An 18489-nucleotide genomic window follows, 5' to 3' on the forward strand; every position below is an offset into this window, starting at 1 on the left:
ATTTGATTTTTCTTAGAAAAATCACTCGGAAAACTACTTATTTCCCGATATTAAGAAAAATACTAGCTTTACTGCCTTGGGAATATTTTCAGTAGAAAGGGGATGAAAAAATACATGAAAATGACCTATCGCGTGCTCTTCTTTCTCTTTGATAACAAGTTAAAAAATTGAAATATGATTAATAAATACCAGATTTTGAAATGGCCTAGCACCTTTAATTTTGAAGATATCGAATTGTGGTTTCCGGTTTCTTTCATAACATTTTATACTCTTTAAAACTGTGTATGTGAAAACGGGGGTCAACCGCAAACCCTTACTTTTGGTCGCGCGTCAGCCGCGTATGCGGGCAGGAATCTAAAATCAAGTAACATATTCTGAAACTAGAGGTGACGGGCAACAAATTTTTCCTCTACCATTTTTTGCTCAGATCAACCGTTTAAGCATGAAATGCATTTGAGCCGTCTTAATATGAACATCCTGTATATTTTTTAAATACAGAAAACAGTAGAACACAGAGTTTTGGTGCAGGAAACAATCATCATACAGGAAACAAAGAATAATTCCATTTCAGGTTTTATAATTTCTCTTCATTGATCAAATCTCGGCTAGGTGGAGACAGCATCCTCCGATTTCAATTTAGGCCTCAGTTATTTTTTTTTTTTTTTTTTTTTTTTTTTTTTTTTTTTTTTTTTTCTTTGGCGCATCAACAGCTGAGGTTATTAGCGCCCGGAGCTTTTTCCAGTGCACTGCCGGCCTCCGGACAGTGTTCTCTCGTTACAGACAACACTGTCCATCACCGGACAGTGAGCTGTAAGAAGCTCCTAGGAAGAGAAAATCTAAGGGTCAGCTGCTGGATTCGAACCCGGGACCTCCGCGTGGGAGTCCAGTATGCTAACCTCATAGCTAATCCCTTCCCTCTCAGTTATTAATAATAATGTTTCACTCGTACAGGTTACATGAAAATTGGTGCTACTTTGCAGTAAGCAATCCTCTTACAAAAGAACTCTAGCAACCTCTTGTGGCAGTTTCAAGGTAAATGTGATTAACAATATTTAAATTAGTTTCAACGATAGAGGCAGATGGTTTATTTACCGCGGTAAAAAAGAAATATAACCAATCAGTTTCAAGAAAAATGGAATTAATTTACTCAGTTTTCAAATCACATTGTGGATAGTTGATTACAAACTGGGACGTTAAAACATTGTGCTGTTTATATAACGATTAAAGATGTTTTCTGAAGAAGCAAACATAAATCAACTTAAAAATGTCATTCCATAATAACTACAATCAACTGTTTGCCTTTGTCATGGATGTTATATCCATGGATTGTTTTACATTACAATATTTATATCCATGGATTAATGGATTGTTTTACATTACAATATTTATGGTAGATAATCTTTTAAAGAATACTCCGATCTAACGGTACATAAGTTTTAGAATGACATTAATCTTAAACTCAGGTGTAGCAAAGTATACCAGTAATTAAAGATCATTTTTAAACTTAATAGCACTATTTAGGCAAGGGATCAGGTGAGTGGTTAGCGTATACTGGATACCAACGCGATGATCACGGGTTCGAATCCAGCTGCTGGCCCCTTAGTTGTTTTCCTAGGAGCTTCTTACAACTTACTATCCAGGTGATGGGACAATGTTGTCTGAAACAAGAGTTTGCACCGGCAAAAAGTTTCAAAGGCCTTCAAAGTTTTAAAAAGTGGCCGGTTTAGAGTGGTAACCCTTACAGAGATGCTCATGTAAGTCTGGAAACCCGAGTCATAGCCTTTCTTCAAATCTTTTTCGAAAAATCTAAAAATAAACATTTGTTAAGTTAATTTCACTGTTCTTAACTGAAGAACTATGCATGTTAGAACCCAACATAAATAACGTTCAATAATAATGGATACGATTGGTTACTATGATTGGTAGCCTAGCAACAAGTGAAGCTACCTGGAAACTGGAGTATGGTTAAGGGATATCTGTTTTCTCTAGATCCATAATCATGAACCTACTCCGTCCTTTTTTTTTATTTTTAAATAAAAATGATTATTTATTACATTAATATCTAATTAATACTGCAAATACAGTTTTAGCTGTTTATATATTGGACACTAAACAGACTCTATCGACTACTTAAAAGACTTTTAGACGAAAGATCAAAACTCTCTCTGGACAACAAAAGACTAATTTATACTTCCATTTTGAAACCCATCTGGGCGTATGGAATAGAACTGTGTGGTTCAACCAAACGCACCAATCTCCAAAGGATTCAATCTCTTCAATCTAAAATACTTCGAACTATTGTACACGCTCCATTTTATGTCTCCAGGTTGGACTCCACACACTGACCTTAACATTCCTTTTGTCACACAAGTTGCTAAAACAAGATACAGAAAACTCCACTTCAACCTGCAATCTCATATAAATCTTCTAGCTCAAAAAATCTTTCTTCAAGAACTCTTCCTGATAACCCGGACAAGACGCCTTAAAAGACAGTGGCCTCGTGATCTCCTCTCAAGTGAAGAGAGCGATTAATAGCCTAATATTTTGGAGTGCTACCACTGGGTAACTTCTCCACTCGTTTGCTTCATTTGTTACTCTGTTATCATTGTTACTTATAGCGCGAACGCGCTGATTGTAGCAAAAATAAACGCCAAATATATGTATATATGTATTGGACAACATTGACAGTAACAAACTTGTTGAGCCACTTTTCAATATACAGGGTGTGCACGGAGGAGTGGACGAAACTTCGGGAGGCGAGTCTGGGCATCATTTGCAACAAAAAAAAAAATCGTATGTAAACTATGGCTTGATTCTATATCGACATAAAGAATAAGTGGAATCTCCTACACTAGACTGAAAAGACAAGAAACAAACCAATGCTACAAAACGTCTCGCAAGACTACTCGATTGTTCGAAACACAATCTAAATAACAAGTTGATTCTTATACCTATTGTAACTGCGGCAAATCTGTTCAAATCCGCATCAAAGTATTAAGGATTGACTAAAACGTTCCAGCTCTTTACGCCTCCAGACATCTTCTTAAACCTCCGTTCTATGTATCTAACCTCAGCATCCATAATGATCTCAAAATCCCTTTCGTCAAAGATCTTTCGTCTACAGCAGCTCATCGAACACCTATCTATTTCCGCAATACCAGGTAATCCTCCAAGAAGATTGAAGAGAAATTGGCCTCGCGATCTACTCTCATCATAAGAGCAGACTATGTCCACGATAATGGAGTGACATCACTGGGTGCCTTCTCCGATCCATATTCCTGATATTGTTTTAACTTAATTCACATTTGCTTGTTGTAACAGTTGTTGCAGTTGTAAATTTCAATAAAAGTTAAAAAAAAGAAAGAAAAAGATAAATCATTATTTATTTAATTACCTAATTAAAAATGGACCTAGCCTAGAAAATATCAATTAACCAGAACGTTATTAGAAGTAAAAGAAGCTGGAGGAGCACAAAGGCAGTCAATTGTGGTCCCTCGCGTGCCCACACCCAAGTACCTGACTTCAGCAGACTGTACCTCACTCTAGACGATATGCCACCACCCTTTTGTTATTCCTAAACACTAATATACACTTTTCAGTTTACAAAGTATGACGGTGATCGATGATAGATTCCAAAGCACTGTGGTAGGCTCTCTCTCATCGCTCTATTAGCACACTAACACTAATACACACCTGCAAGGAGGTAACTTCTTGTTTTGTTAGGTATACTCATTTTGTAACAAAAGGTAAATGCAGGTAAATACTTTTTTTTTGTAAACGTTTAGGTGGAAATATTTCAGCATAACATTTGTTTACATTCCAGTAATATGGTGGTTTCATTTTTTGAAAATAATCAGGCGTGAGACTACTCGCATGACTTTCTCTTTCTAACACTCTCAAGGTTGTAACACAATATTATTCTACAAAACTCGTAATAACTGATCCTTAATTAAGTCTCACCAACATCATAGCTTGTAATACGAGGTGTGGCTATTAAATAACGAGCCTGATGCTGCTACAGAAGAACTATGCAGGCGCCAAAACCTAACGACCGACAGCTGTGCAGCGTAAAGCCTTCTCTTTCGATTGCAGCGTCTCAAGTGTTTCTAGAGATTTGTCTGACCGGAATCGTCGTTTGTGTTAAGAGGTGTTAGTTTCGTTTTGCCGAAAACATGATACTACGCATGTAGTAGAGCAACGAATTGTCGTGAAATTTCACATGAAACTTGGTAAAACCGCTACTGAAACTTATCTTGTATTAAAAGAAGTTTATGGCGATGAATGTTAATCACGTACGCGAGTTTTTTGAGTGGTTCAAGCGTTTCCAAGAAGGCCGAGAAGACGTCGGAGATGATGTCCGCCCGGGTCGCCCTTCCACACGTCCAAAACGGATGAAAATATCGATTATAATTAATCAACATTACTACCGGTGAGGTGCTTGCTCAACTCTGTGAAAGAGTAAGGAAAAAACGACCCGATTTGTGGAAGAACAAGTCATGGGTTCTTCATCACTCCGGCTCACACTGCATTGTCTGTCAAGACGTTTCTAGCCAAGTACAACATCCCAGTTTTAGGCCACATCCGCCTTATTCGCCTGACCTGGCACCGTTTGACTTTTTTCTGTTCCCTAAAGTCAAATCTGCATTAAAAAGGAACACGATTTCAGTCCGTTGAAGCTGTGAAAGAAAAAGCGGCATGCGTCATGTAGGGGCTCAGAGAAAAAGACTTCCAGCACTGTTTCGAATAATGGTAAATTCGCATGGAGCTTTGTAGGGATAGGGGAGTGGTGTTTATTGAAGGTGATAGTAACTAAATATATATACATTGAAAATAAAATGTTTTATAGCAACTCGTTATTTAAAAGCCACACCTCGTATACACTGAAATATAGCCTTTCAGAGAAGCCTACACCACCCCAATAAAGGTGTATAGAAAAAGCCTAGAAGCCAATTTCGAGAAAATGTACCATCCGTTCAATAAAGAGGCATTTCCGTTTGAGGAATTTCCTTCAAACTTAATTTTAACTATAAACAGATGAGTTCTAAACGTTCATGCTCCACAACTCCCTCAGTTCTGCTTCTCCTCCTCTCTATAAGACCACTCACACACCCTCTTTTTCTCATTCTCAAAAAATGAAAAAGGGGGACCCCCCCAAAAAAAAAGAATTCTGGCAAAAGATTGATCTTCCCAGTATTGCTAGAAGTGCTCCAAATTCTGAAATTGATCAATTAACAAAAATTAAAATTACAGGTAACCCAGAAATGGGAGAAAAGTCATTGAATAGTTCAAGAGAGAGTAAATCAAGACAACCTTATTCGGTTGAAGAGAAGTAGCTCGACCTACGACATCCAAAACTTCTAAAAGCTCACGTAGTATCCATTAAGATCTCTTAAAGTTCATTGGAAGGTTCTCTGGCTTTAAAGGATGCCCAATCAATCTAGCCTTTCTTAGGATTTAAACTGAATAAAAACGGATTCATAGGTAACCATTAGCATGACAATGCTAAATTTTATTTATTTTTTAATTTATTAGTTAAGTTACACCAGCGCTAGATACGCTATAAGTAACAATGACAATGACTGACACCACTATGAACTCACTAATTACCCCAGAGGTAACACTCCCCAAGTCGTCTCCCAGGATTAGCTACTCTCCTCAGAAGAGAGAAAATCGCGTGGCCACTGGCTGATTTTAATCGTCTGGGAGGATCACCTGGAAGGTGATGAGATGATAAATGGGCGGACAAGAGGATTGGAAATGAGAGTACAAGTTCTGATGAAAACTTTTGTAGCGAGTTCTCGGTGCAACCTGGACCTACAAACGGGAATTTCCAGGTCGGTGTGGATTTGAGACGTTAACGATAGTGCGGAGAATTTTAGACTGAAGAGATTGTATCCTGAGAGATTGGAGCGTTTCGTTGAACCCCACAGTTCAATACCGTAAGTCCAGGCGGGGTTTTAGTATGGAATTGTAAATCAGTCGTTTGTTATTTTAAGTGAAAGTTTTGAACGTTGGTCTAGTAGTCGATAACGCCTGTTAACTTCAGTTTGTTTAAGTCGTGTGTGCCGGTTCTAAGTCAGTATTTTTGTCTAAATAAAGCCGAAGATAACGGACAACAATGGCAGGAGGAATTGGAATTGAGTCATAGAAGATCGGAAGAAGAGTGATGCGGCGGTTAGTAGAAGTAATATTTTGAAATTTCGTTTTCATTTAACAGGATTTTCCATTTTTTTAAACCATTCCTCAAGAGAAAAGAGATTTTATTTATTTAAATTTACTTTATTTCTGCGCACAAAGGATGTCCAAATAAACGATCCTCAATCCAGGGTTATTAAAAAATAGGAATTGTGCATTTAAAAATAGTTTGTTACAATTACAACAATTTAATTCAGTAAGTAGGCCCCTTACAGAAATATTTGTTTAAAAGACAGTAGTCAATAGATTCATCTATTTGTAGACAAAAGTCTTCCAACTGTAATGAAAAAACAGAAAATGTGACTGAAAATATTTACTTATAATGGCTGAACGTTTATTTTATTATTAATAATTATTTTTTTCAGGTAGAACTGGTTTGGGATGGAAGTTAAAATGATGAGCAAGAAAGATGCTGCATAATATAAAATGGTAGACTACTTAAAGATCTATTAGGGTCTGATTTACTGATGATAGTTATTAATTTTCAAGAGAAATTTGCTTGAGCAGAGATCACGCAAACATATTGTTAACAGTTTAAATGTTAGAATAACTTTTGATGAAAATAAAAGAGAAGAATTCATTCTAATAAAAATTACATAAATATATGTTACAAATGAATGGTTAAAAAAAATAATGATGAAATATATAAATATACAGTTGTCCAAGTATAGCGTGTATTTAGTATGAATAGAAGGCGTGAAATAAGGAGAGATGTCGGGTTTTTATAATAGCAGGGTCCTTCTTTTTTTTACCAAAGAGATCTCGCACCTCCCTAAGGCGGCCACATATAACTGAACTACAAGGGGGATGATTACATGTATTTAAGGGTATCCAAGAACAGGGTGCTGCTATCCATCAGCTTTTAAGGGCAAGCCACAAAGGAGAAGGTACCAATAGCGTTTTCTCTTTCTAACTATTAATACAATATTAGAAGCACTCTCTCCTAAGCTAAGTAACACGCCCATTTCTTGTACAAGAAATAATTAAACTTTTGAAAAGTAAAACAAAAGAATTCTTTAGATATAATTAATTTTTTTTGTGAGAGCAGATGTAAACTGTTTTCTTACTTGTTGTTTAATTTATTCAACTCTATTTATTGCTACTATTGAATAGATTTTATTCAATTGTATATTAATACGAGGGTCGTTTGAAAAGTCCGTGCAAAGTCAGAGAGATAGCACTACTGGCGCGTATCGAGGTTATGTTTAGTTAGTAGCATCTCTTGGAAGAACACACACCAAGTTTCAGCCAGATCGGTCTATTTCTTTGTGTTTGGCATTCGTTTGAATCGAGGAAGTCGAGTGATTTTCAAAAAATGGACGAAAAAGAATTTCGTGTGTTGATTAAACACTACTATATATATGGAAGGCAAAACGCCTGAGGAGACTAAAGAGAAGCTTGATAAACATTATGGTGACTCTGCACCTTCGATTAGAACAGTTTATAAGTGGTTTCAAAATTTTCGGAGTGGCCATATGGGCACAAGTGACGCTGAACGTTCTGGACGCCCTGTTGAGGTTACTACTCCAGAAATCATTGATAAAATCCATGATATGGTGATGGATGACAGAAGAGTGAAGGTGCGTGAGATTGCTAGTGCTGTGGGCATCACGAATGAACGGGTACATAATATTTTGCATCACCATTTGGACATGACAAAGCTATCCGCAAGATGGGTGCCGCGATTGTTCACGCTTGACCAAAAACGAAATCGTGTGAAGTGTTGCAAGGACGGTTTGCAGCTGTTCCAGAAGAATCCGCAGGACTTTAAGCGTCGTTTCGTCACTGTGGATGAAACATGGATACATCACTACACTCCTGTTACTAAAGAACAATCTAAACAATGGGTTACCAAGGGGGAATCTGCGCCAAAAAAGGCGAAGACCGTTCCTTCGGCCGGAAAGATTATGGCGACTGTCTTTTGGGATTCGCAAGGAATAATCCTCATCGACTATCTGGAAAAGGGTAAAACTATTACAGGTGCATATTATTCATCGTTATTGGACCGTTTGAAAACCGAGCTGCAAGAAAAACGCCCACGATTGGCCCACAAAAAAGTCCTTTTCCATCACGACAACGCACCAGCTCACACCTCAGCAGTTGTGGTCGCAAAATTAATGGAAATAGGGTTCCAACTCGTTTCACATCCCCCCTATTCTCCAGACTTGGCTCCCTCGGACTACTATTTGTTCCCCAATATGAAGAAATGGCTGGCGGGAAAAAGATTTTATTCAAACGAGGAGGTGATTGCAGAAACGAATGGCTATTTTTCAGACTTGGACAAATCCTATTATGAGGAAGGGATCAACAAACTAGAACAGCGTTGGACGAAGTGTATAAGCCTAAAAGGAGACTATGTTGAAAAATAAAAAAGGTTTACCCCAAAAAATTAAGTAGTTTTTATTTTTGCACGGACTTTTCAAACGACCCTCGTATCATGATAATTTTATTGTTATGCTAGGAAATTAGGTGGTGAAAACGCAAATGCAAGGTGTAGTATCTCGTTAAGACTAGAAAAAGTAGCCAGAGTCCTTCAGGCACAGATAGTTGCAATAAATTCCTGCTATAAATCAATTATACGAACTTAATTTTCCCAGACACCTAGGCGACTCTACTGTGTATTAACTCCTAATAAGGTAATTCAAGGCAGTGTGTGGCTACCTGATTGCACCTTCTGACATGAATTGGTACATATTCTAAGGATGTCCGGAACATATAGAACAAAAATGTAATGAGAAAGTGGCCGTTTTGGTCTGCGGAGGAATACGAACAAATTCTTAAATGCCCTGGAGTCATTTATGGTACACCAATATTATGCAGTAGTCAGCCAAGAAAAACTTGGGCGCAAAAATGGTTGGTTCAAAGCAAAGGTAGGTACAAAGCTCAGGTCAGAAGAAGCAAGCAAAAAAGTTCACTTTAACTCCAGCAAAGCTGGAGGCCATTCGGGCGAAGTAAGCATCTGGATGGGCCACTGAATAAACTAAATATCTAATAAAATATTTTAATAAGCCACTTAAAGTATAATTTGTAACTTATTTCATGTCCAGATTGGCTCACATACCGTGCGATTCTATTTAAGTACTTGCTTAATTAAATGGAGCTTCAAGTACAACAAGATTATGAAAATCTATACGAGATTTAAATTTGAAAAAAATAGAATAATGAGCTGAGAACATATGGCACCAATCAAAACGCTATAATGTACTTCAATCAGTAAAGTGGGGATTCTTCATTCGCAAATTGTTAATGGTTAAAGGTAAAACAAAGGCTAGGACAGTGCTTAGGTTATTAATAGTTTTCTCGTAGTGCAACAAAAGCTTAAAAGAGTTAAGTTAAAGAAATTGTTGTAGTTTATCAGGAAAACACAGAAAATTGAAAATACATCCAAGATCTTATTAAGTAAGTTTGAAGAGCTTTAAGGTTAGCTTTTGAATGCATCCAACTTATCTAAAAGTACTTCTTTTTTAACATTAACTTTGTGGTTGTTCCTTCGGAATACAATTTACAAGTGTTTAAACATCGAATTAATTATTAGCTAAAGAGTTTAAAGTAAAATAACAAAGTGAAACAATTAGTTCTTATGACAAATAATAGTGAGTGCAAAGAATTAAAAGCATGCATTAATTACCTGATTAATATTTCTGGAAGTTAGAGAAAGCACTAAACTCACTGCACGTACCTGCATTTTAAAAATAAAATTATGTAAGTTAAAGCCTGTGTGAAAAATAGATAAGTATGCAAAAAAAAAAAATATTCTTTTTAATATAAGATTTTGAACTAAAATGTTGACTGTAAAACAAATATTTCGTACATATTTTGTGAAACTTTCAGAAACCAGCGATTTCTAAACAGATGCAAGGCGAGATATAATTTCGTTATTATTTCTAATCCTACCTGAAAGTAAGTTGTAATCCGGAATTGTAGGATTATTACAGTTACAATCTACATGAAGTTCTAAAAATGGTATACGTTTTAACTTAATAGTGTATTAATAAAACTGGAGACAACTTTTCAAGGTATGTTCCCATTAATTCTTCATTTTATAGCTTAAATTCAACTTTTTTTGTACAAATAATTAGTTGAAATATATAATAAAAATGCTCCAGTAAAATTTATTATCCAAAAGTAATGTAATATCACTTAGAATTATTTTCAAATTGCAATCCATTTTTCAACTCATCAAGTAACTGATGGAGCTCTATATTAGAGAAGTTTAAACATAATCTAAAATAATTGTCTTTGTAATAACAGAATTAAGAAATACCATTATCAAAAGATTATTTGTCTTTGAGCTAAAATAGTATTCCTTAAATCTCTTAATTGGCGAATAATCAGGCTCAGATTCCATATGGACCATTAGTGAAAGACGATCATTTTTTTAGAGATTTCTGTTTCTCAAATGATTTTCTTAAGTGATACAGTTCTTTCATGACTTAATTTACTAGTTATTAATGAAATTATATGAATAATTATTAATATATATCGCAGGAATTATTAAATTTAAATATACTCACACAAATAATTACGTCACCAGTTAACGCGAATCACGAGAACTACGAGGAGTAGGAAGGACCACCTTAATCAGTGCCTTGTCTTCAAGTTCCTAAGTAATATATAATTTATAATTTTTAAATAAATTTCTTACTATCTGCACTAATATTATTATTATCTTTGTAAATATTTAAATTAATTAGTTTTGCTTTCTATTTTTATATTTTCATAAGTACCACTTATAAAATTTAAAATTATTTTACTTTACGTAAAATTTTTGGAAAATATCATGTTCATTTTTTTTAACTAATATATATGCGTATATATTTTTATTAAAAAAAAAAAATTATAATACATATATGTATATCCCTTTTGTATGATTAAATAACGTCTTTGTTTCAGCAGACATTAAGACTGAGCATGCGCAGTGCTGTGATCGAATGACTTCAGTTTTCGGCTTTTAAGTGTAATTAAAATTGGTGAATATGTGATTCGGAAATTATTGATTTCTTTTTAATAGTAATTAATATCTTCGCTTACTATTAATATCTTATTTAATTGATAGAAATGGATTGGATCTGTTGTATCAAACTTTTTGTCTCGAGTGCTGTGTAATCTACCTCATACAGTCTTATAAGAATTGGACTCGATGGTATGAACAATTTTAGTTTTAATATGCATGCTATTTTAAATTCGTAATTTTATTTACCTCTTTTTATTAAATGTTTTCTTTAAGAGAAGAAAAGTTTCTTAATGTTGTACATGAATACGATAGAGCACATATGAATAGAGCAGCAACTTGAATAGCTTTTTGACTTGAATCATTACTTTTTTGCTTAACTTAGCAATCGAATAATTATTCTAATACATGTGGATTTGATTTAACCAAAGATTATTCTCTGTAATTCTTACCCAAAAAAACATTTATTAGTTTATTAAATGTTTGTACATTTATTGCATTCCCTGAGTAGTAGCCATTATTTTTTGAGAGATTTACCATTGCTAGTATTGATTGAACTTTAGTTTTCTCGCATGTTATTTGTGCTAGTTCAGGTTTATGCAGTTAGCCTTAGGTATGATTCATTTTGAAAACAATAAGGAAATTCTTAATAAAGGAATGGGAAAAAGTGGTTCGTTCATCAGTTGTTTAATGGATGGAAAATATCTAAATTGTTGCTTCATTATTATTAGCTAATGCTTAAAGGCTTTTTTAGCAAGTACTTAGAATAGTTCCACATTAAGGAGCTTTAGGTGCTCAGAGGGGAGCTCAGAATTATTAATAGATTCTTAAGATAATAACATATCGTTAATACATCAATCAGTCTTATTCATCATTAAAATATTTAATAAGCAGTTGAGAGATGTCATGTTTTGCCACAGGAGATCACATAAAAAACCTGTAAATATTGGTAGCTGATTTCTGCAGCTACTTGGGATTAGCAGTTCCTTAGTGTTCGTATAGTTCATTTTGTTTTTTGCTTAGTTTGTGGTACCACTTTCTTTGGAGCCATCTTCTAGTAATAGATCTTTTGAGCTGCAGTGGAATTGAATTCCTTTTTTTTTGTTGCTTTTTCTTTGTCCCTGTCAAACAGCTATTATGAAATCAGTCCTGTGTACAAAACTTAAAGCTTAAAATAGTTGTTTTTGGGAGGAATTTGACTTTTTATTTGTTACTATCCAGATATTATTATCATTATTTAGGGCGCTTGTTAGTCCAGTGGTTTTGAGCGTAGCTAGTGTTAATGATATTTTGTTCCTTCAACATTTAAGTAAAAGTCAAGAGTTTCAGATATGTCTTATCTTTACTTTAATAAGAAACCCATTTTTTTCGATGTCATCCAGTACCGGCTGTATCATCTTTTTACTGTACTTTTAACTTTATAAATAAATTTAAAGGCTTTCAAGAATTATTATTGTGCTCCTCTTGCGCAATTCCTTGAAATTTTGGAAAAAAGTAATTAATAGGCCAAAGTGGACTCCTCTAACCTTCCTCGTTAGTACTAAAATGAACGAAGCAGGAGACGTAAGAACGATAAAAGAAAACAAACTTCAACAATACCTGACTGCATTACTAATATGATTTGTGCTGTCCAGCATTTATTGGTCAAATATTTGTTGTAATGCTGTTAAGTATAGTTGCATACATGTTCTTCTTTTCTAGTCGTCGTCTGCATGTATTATTTACAACCAGTAAGTCTGTTAAGATTAAAGAAGAAGACAAAAAAAAGAAACATGCAATTTTATAGCCTTAACAGAGAGAAAGAGACTCTTCACTTGGTGCCTCTTGCAGCTCTTCTCACTTCTCTCTTTTGGTTTCTCCCAATTCTCTCCTGAAAGAACACCTTCTCTTCTCCACCCTTCTTCACAGTTATTCACATTTCAATCGTTCTCACTTTAAAAAAAAATCCATTTTACGATCTTTAGTAAGAGGAGCGACCCTAGAGGAGAGTAAATGGCCCGTCAAAACTGTTAGGCGTCTGGTTTGAACGGCTCCTCTAAGGAAAGAGGAGGTAAAAAAGTAAGAACTCCTCACGGATTTACGACTAAGAAGCCTTTGACTAAGAGAAGGTGAAAGTCTTCAAGGAATAATCAATGAGCGCTTAAAAGTGAATACATTATAGTATTACCTGCATCCGCCCCATAATAAGATATGACATAAATCAACAAGTTAGACTTTATTTTAAAAATATTAAACAAACTGAAACTCTTTTCAAAGCAATAAACGTCCTGTCCAAGCTAAATGACAATTACCTTTGTTTACATTTATACACTTCTTAATGAGATGTTGTCTAAAAATAGAAGAATGAAATGCGCTTTGAGTCAGTTCCATTTCGCTGGCTGAAATTGTTTTTAGTACTAACAGAGAATTATTTTAAAGGTTAAACTGGTCTTAGCCAACCCAAAGAATGTTAGTTTTCGCAGTAGTTTTATTTGTAACTATCTCTCAATAGGTTGCAACATTTTAAAAATTGAATTTTTATTGGCAATATCTGTTTTGAGGTTTCCAAAATACTCGTATCTATCTCCAAAACGAAATTACTGGAATCTGTTACATATCAATTAACTACCATCATGGGAAATGATAGGAATTTCACTTCTTTACCTTTGCCTTTTTATTAGCGTTTAGACGGTTCAACGGTTTTTTCTTCTGTAGACCTAGGAATAGGCTCCACGATAGCCGAGCGTTTGGTGAAAAGTTAAGATTTATTTTTTTGGTACTGGGTTAGATGCAGGTCTAGGCCTTATTTACTTACTTACTCAAGGGCTATAACGGTCCACGAAGGACCTGAGCCCTCAGCCACTACAGCTCTCCACCCTATCTACAGCTCTCTTGCCGACGTTCTCCATCTCTGCTGACCAAGGGCTTCCAAATCGTCCTGTACATCGCTCAACCATCCTAGTCCAGGCCTACCCCTCTGCCTTTTTCCAACAGGGTTTCCATATAGAGCTTTCCTGGAACCTCTCGTCTCCCTCTATTCGGTGCAAATGTCCCAGCCATTGTAGATTACCAGACTTTATAGTGGCTACTAAATCAGGCTCACCGAACAGTAGATAACGATTGGACTTCCATTAGGTCTAGGCCTTGGATTTTATGTAACGGTTAATACCAGAATGTGATTGTTTTCTAGTTTACTAGTCTTTGTTAGTCGCCTTCGTCCACGATACCTAATTTGGTAGTTGGACGTAAAGCCTGCTTGAAAAATTAGGCATTACTTCACTTTTTTTATAGACCTTTGGACCTTCACTCTTTCGCTGTTTTAACTCCCATTTTTTGTCTTAAGTTTTTATTTTATTTAATTTTTTAATTTTTATTTTTTAAATTTAAGGCTTGTCAACATCCGAGTTTTTTCTGGCTCAGTTCACTGCTGGCATGCAGATAGTGTCCTCTCTTTAGAAACAATCTTTCCATCATCGTCCAGTGAGCTGTAATTAGGCTACTCTTCCTTGTTATCCATCCTTCAGGATGGCACCTTGTCTGTAAATGGGCTAATAGAAGTTTCTTAGAGGTTCGCTGAACCCAAATTTGTGTTGCACATGACCACTTTCATCGGCCAGTGAGCTGTAATTAGGCTACTCGGAACAGAAAATCAATGAGCTGTTTGTCTAAGATATTTTTCACTTTTCGGAAAAGTGCATCGCAGTCACCATTCTCCCATTCTAACATCGGGCTACTTCTTTCCGTCACTCACTTGGTATAGGTTTTTTACGCTATCCTGGTGGTGCATAAAGAATCCATCCGGAGCAGTTAATCCATATCACCTTAGCACATCTTCCTCGATCATTTCCTTAGTTTTTCATGTTCATATTGGCTTTTCTTCCAGGTTTCTTAGATACTTCTTCTTAGTTGCCTGTAATCTCATCTCATTTTCTTTATAAGAGTACAGGACTACAAAGAGGAATATTAATGCACAATGCATACAGTAATGTCGATTTCTGGAAATCTTAATCCTGACCATTCTTCTTAGTCTTTCTAGGAAAATACCAGAGATGGTGGGGGAGCTAATTCGATGGGATGAGCATTTCCTGATGTTTAAACATACCTCTCGCTCCTATCTGTGGGTGTCCTACGTTACCTGGTAACTTCGCAGGCTTTTTAAGGAGGTTGCAATGATCGTCCCGCGTTATTCGGGAAATTAACTTACGGTGGTGTCTTAAGAAGTTCCGCCATTAATACTGTCATCTTTCTGTTATCCATCCTTCAGGCCCAGTTTGGGTTGCCAACTGCCCTTTTTTGGAAAGGACAGTCCTTTTTTAACACCTGGTTGTCGTTGTCCTTTCTTAAATTAGGAAAGGACGCCTTTTGTCCTTTTTTTCAGATATTACTCACACAAATCTAATTGATTTTTTTGCATTTCTGATCTAAGTTCTGACTTCCGAGACTTCTTCATTTGGCGTGTAGTTTTTCTGTTCTAACTGAACTGAATAGGTCAACAGGTTATTGATTTAACGATGAACAAAATGCAAAAAATGGTACTGGATTTGATGATTCTGATTAATTATATTCTTATGGTAGGTATTTTATAATGCCGACGCTGTTTTGAGGCCTACTTTTTTGCAATTAATCACACATTTCTGCATCTATTTTTAAAATAAGCACTGTTAATGGTATATCTTTCGAAAGGTGTTTGTATGTAGATGTTTTTCATGAATAGTGCACGTTTTAAACTTACATAATATTTTTGAGAAAAATGAAGTAAACGTTTTTTGGAAAAATTTAGAAACTTGCTATTTCTTATGTTTGGGCCACAAAGTCAAATACTTAATATTATTATTTTGGAATATAAATTAGCTTATTTAAAAGGAAATTTAACCTTCTTTCTAATGAGCTTATTGAAATTGCTGTAGCTTTAATAGTTTGAGAAATATAGACAACTGTTTGCTAAAAAGTAGTAATACCTTGAAAAAACATAAAATTAAAAATATCTATAAAACGGAGCTGAATCGAGCCATAGTTTATACAGAATTTTTTGTTGCAAATGATGCCCAGAATCGCCTCCCGAAGTAAAGGGTTGTTTTATGCTGAACTCCCTATATATTCCCGGGCCCCAAAATCCTGTCGACAGCCCTGTACGTACCTAATTTTTTTAGGGTGTCCTTTTTTTGGAACTTTATAGTGTTGACAACCCTAGGCACTGTTCACATCGACACTTTGTATGTAAATTGGGCTAACAGAAGTCTCTTAGGGGTTCGCTGAACCCAAATTGTGGTTGCACATGTCCACTTTCACTGTAGGCCTATCTCTTTATTGTGTGTCAATATTGTGTTTTGATTATGTTGTTAGAATGGGATGCTTGTCAGAGGAAAGAAAATGAATTTGTATAGTTTAAATTTAAAAAAACCAAGATTTAAGAGTCTTGCAAATCTTAGTGCTGCACGAGACCGAGACGAGGCGAGACTTTATGCAATCTTGATCTCGGTCTCGGTCGCTCAAGTCTCGGTCTCGGTCTCGTCGAGATATCTCGGTCTCGGTTTTTTGAATTTTTGTTTAAGTATTAAAAGCGGTTTGTTATTAATAATCTTTTCAAAAAATGTTATTATTTTCTAATAATTATTTTAATTTATATATTGGTAATGAAAATGTGTGTAAAAGAAGACAACTACTTACACTTCAATGCATCATATATTACTATTACTGTTATATATCTTTATATAATTTCAAAAAGATGTTAAAAACGCGCCAAATGAAAGACCCAAATTACATATCTGCCTGCTATAACAAGTCGATTCGTGAAATAAAAAATACACCTCCCAACAAACTTCCCGCTCCATTAGTTATGGCTGTTGGTGAAGATAAAGAATCTGATGATTCACCTTTTGACGACGACGACGACTGCATCAATATTTTTGCACCATTTGCTCAAAAATCAGCAAATATCACCGAAGCATGGAAGACAGAAATAATTAATTAGACCAAGCACCAGTAGACGTTGACATTTTAGAATGGTGGAAAACACTTGAGAATTCCTTCAAAAATTTGTCTAGAATGGCGTAAGATATTTTTAGTATCTGTGCAACTTCAGTGCCATCGGAAAGATTATTTTCGCAAGCTGCGTTGATAATGACCAATAGAAGATCTTCTCTAACTTCTGACTCAGTAAAAGCTCTTTTATGTATCAATGCTTGGGCAAAGTGTATCTTAAAAACGAAAATTTCTGGCAATATTTTTTAGGTGCATAGATAGTCTTTTTTTTCAAATTCACTAATTCCAAAATTCTAAAATATAATTCAAATAATATCAAAGTTCAAAGTATTAGATTATTAATAGTGAAATTTATGAGATTGAATGAATGAATGATATGAATAGTGAAATTTAGTGAATTTATGTAAAAATTATGTAATTCGAAGGGGGCCGCCACGGTAGCCGAGCGGTTAAGAGGCGAGACTTGCGAAGCTAATGTGTATTGTGGTACTGGGTTCGATTCCCGGTCTTAGGCCTTGGATTTTATTTAATGGTTAATATGAGAAATTTACAGTAAAGTATGTTTGCTAGTCGCCTCCGTCCGCGACACCTAACTGGTAGTTGGACGTAAAGCCCCGCCTGAAAAAATAGGCGATTACTTTACTTTGCTTACTTTACTTATGTAATTCGAAGTCAAGTAGATGTAGTAATATTGAACATATATAATAAAATCGTATCTTTTAATAATTAATTCAATACCCGTAATGATTATTTATTAATAAAGAACACAATTTTATAATTTTGTAGCTAAAAATTAGTATTTGAAAAACCGAGACGAGACCGAGATTTCTCGACGAGATATATGTCTCGATCTCGTTCTCGGTCTCGGTACCGAGACCGAGATTTGTCTCGTTTCTCGTGCTGCACTACTAAATTTAAGTTAAATAATTCAGTTTAAATAATAAATAATATTAAAAGTTTAAAAGAGAATATAGAATTAATTAAATGATTTATTAAAATGATAAGTTTGTATTAACCTAGACGTATTTACATACTCGTAAAATATGTTTGTCCCTGTCTAACCTACACTCACTTAAGTCGTCTCTCTCTCTCTCTGTGTGTGTGTGTGTGTGTGTGTGTGTGTGTGTGTGTGTGTGTGTGTTAGTGTTAGAGTGAATAAAAGGGAATGAATTTGAATAATATACATATAAATGGAGCTATTAAAAACGATTCACTTAACGACCATAATGTGCAATAATTATTATTTGGTGTATTTCTTTATTTTATTTTATTATTTTAGTGTTTATGTTAGTAAAATATAAAAATTTACATAAGCTATATAGGGGAGGATAGCTTTATCTGCTCATATTTATGAATAAATGCCAACTCAAATGTCAGATTAA

The 18489-nt window shown here is 35.0% G+C and overlaps 1 protein-coding gene across 12 annotated transcripts in view; it reads left to right on the forward strand.

Annotated features, from left to right (window-relative positions):
* The window catches only part of LOC141447299 (uncharacterized), a 224269-nt gene that overhangs the window by 54690 nt on the left and 151090 nt on the right, over positions 1-18489 (forward strand). For 3 of the 12 annotated variants that reach the window (XR_012454250.1, XR_012454251.1, XM_074114710.1), the window contains exons 1-5: positions 8561-9897; positions 10027-10211; positions 10730-10802; positions 11092-11165; positions 11252-11338. The exons of 1 other annotated variant lie outside the window; for it this stretch is intronic. The gene's annotated coding sequence lies outside the window, so the exon portion shown is untranslated. Of the gene's footprint in view, positions 1-8551; positions 9898-10026; positions 10212-10683; positions 10803-11088; positions 11166-11251; positions 11339-18489 lie in introns of those variants that run through there. 8 more of the 12 variants (XR_012454253.1, XM_074114718.1, XR_012454252.1 and 5 more) reach the window with 8 other exon arrangements.

The sequence above is a fragment of the Rhodnius prolixus genome, unplaced genomic scaffold, assembly GCF_049639745.1.
Source record: "Rhodnius prolixus isolate KJV_2025 unplaced genomic scaffold, Rpr scaffold_7, whole genome shotgun sequence".
Lineage (NCBI taxonomy): Eukaryota > Metazoa > Arthropoda > Insecta > Hemiptera > Reduviidae > Rhodnius > Rhodnius prolixus.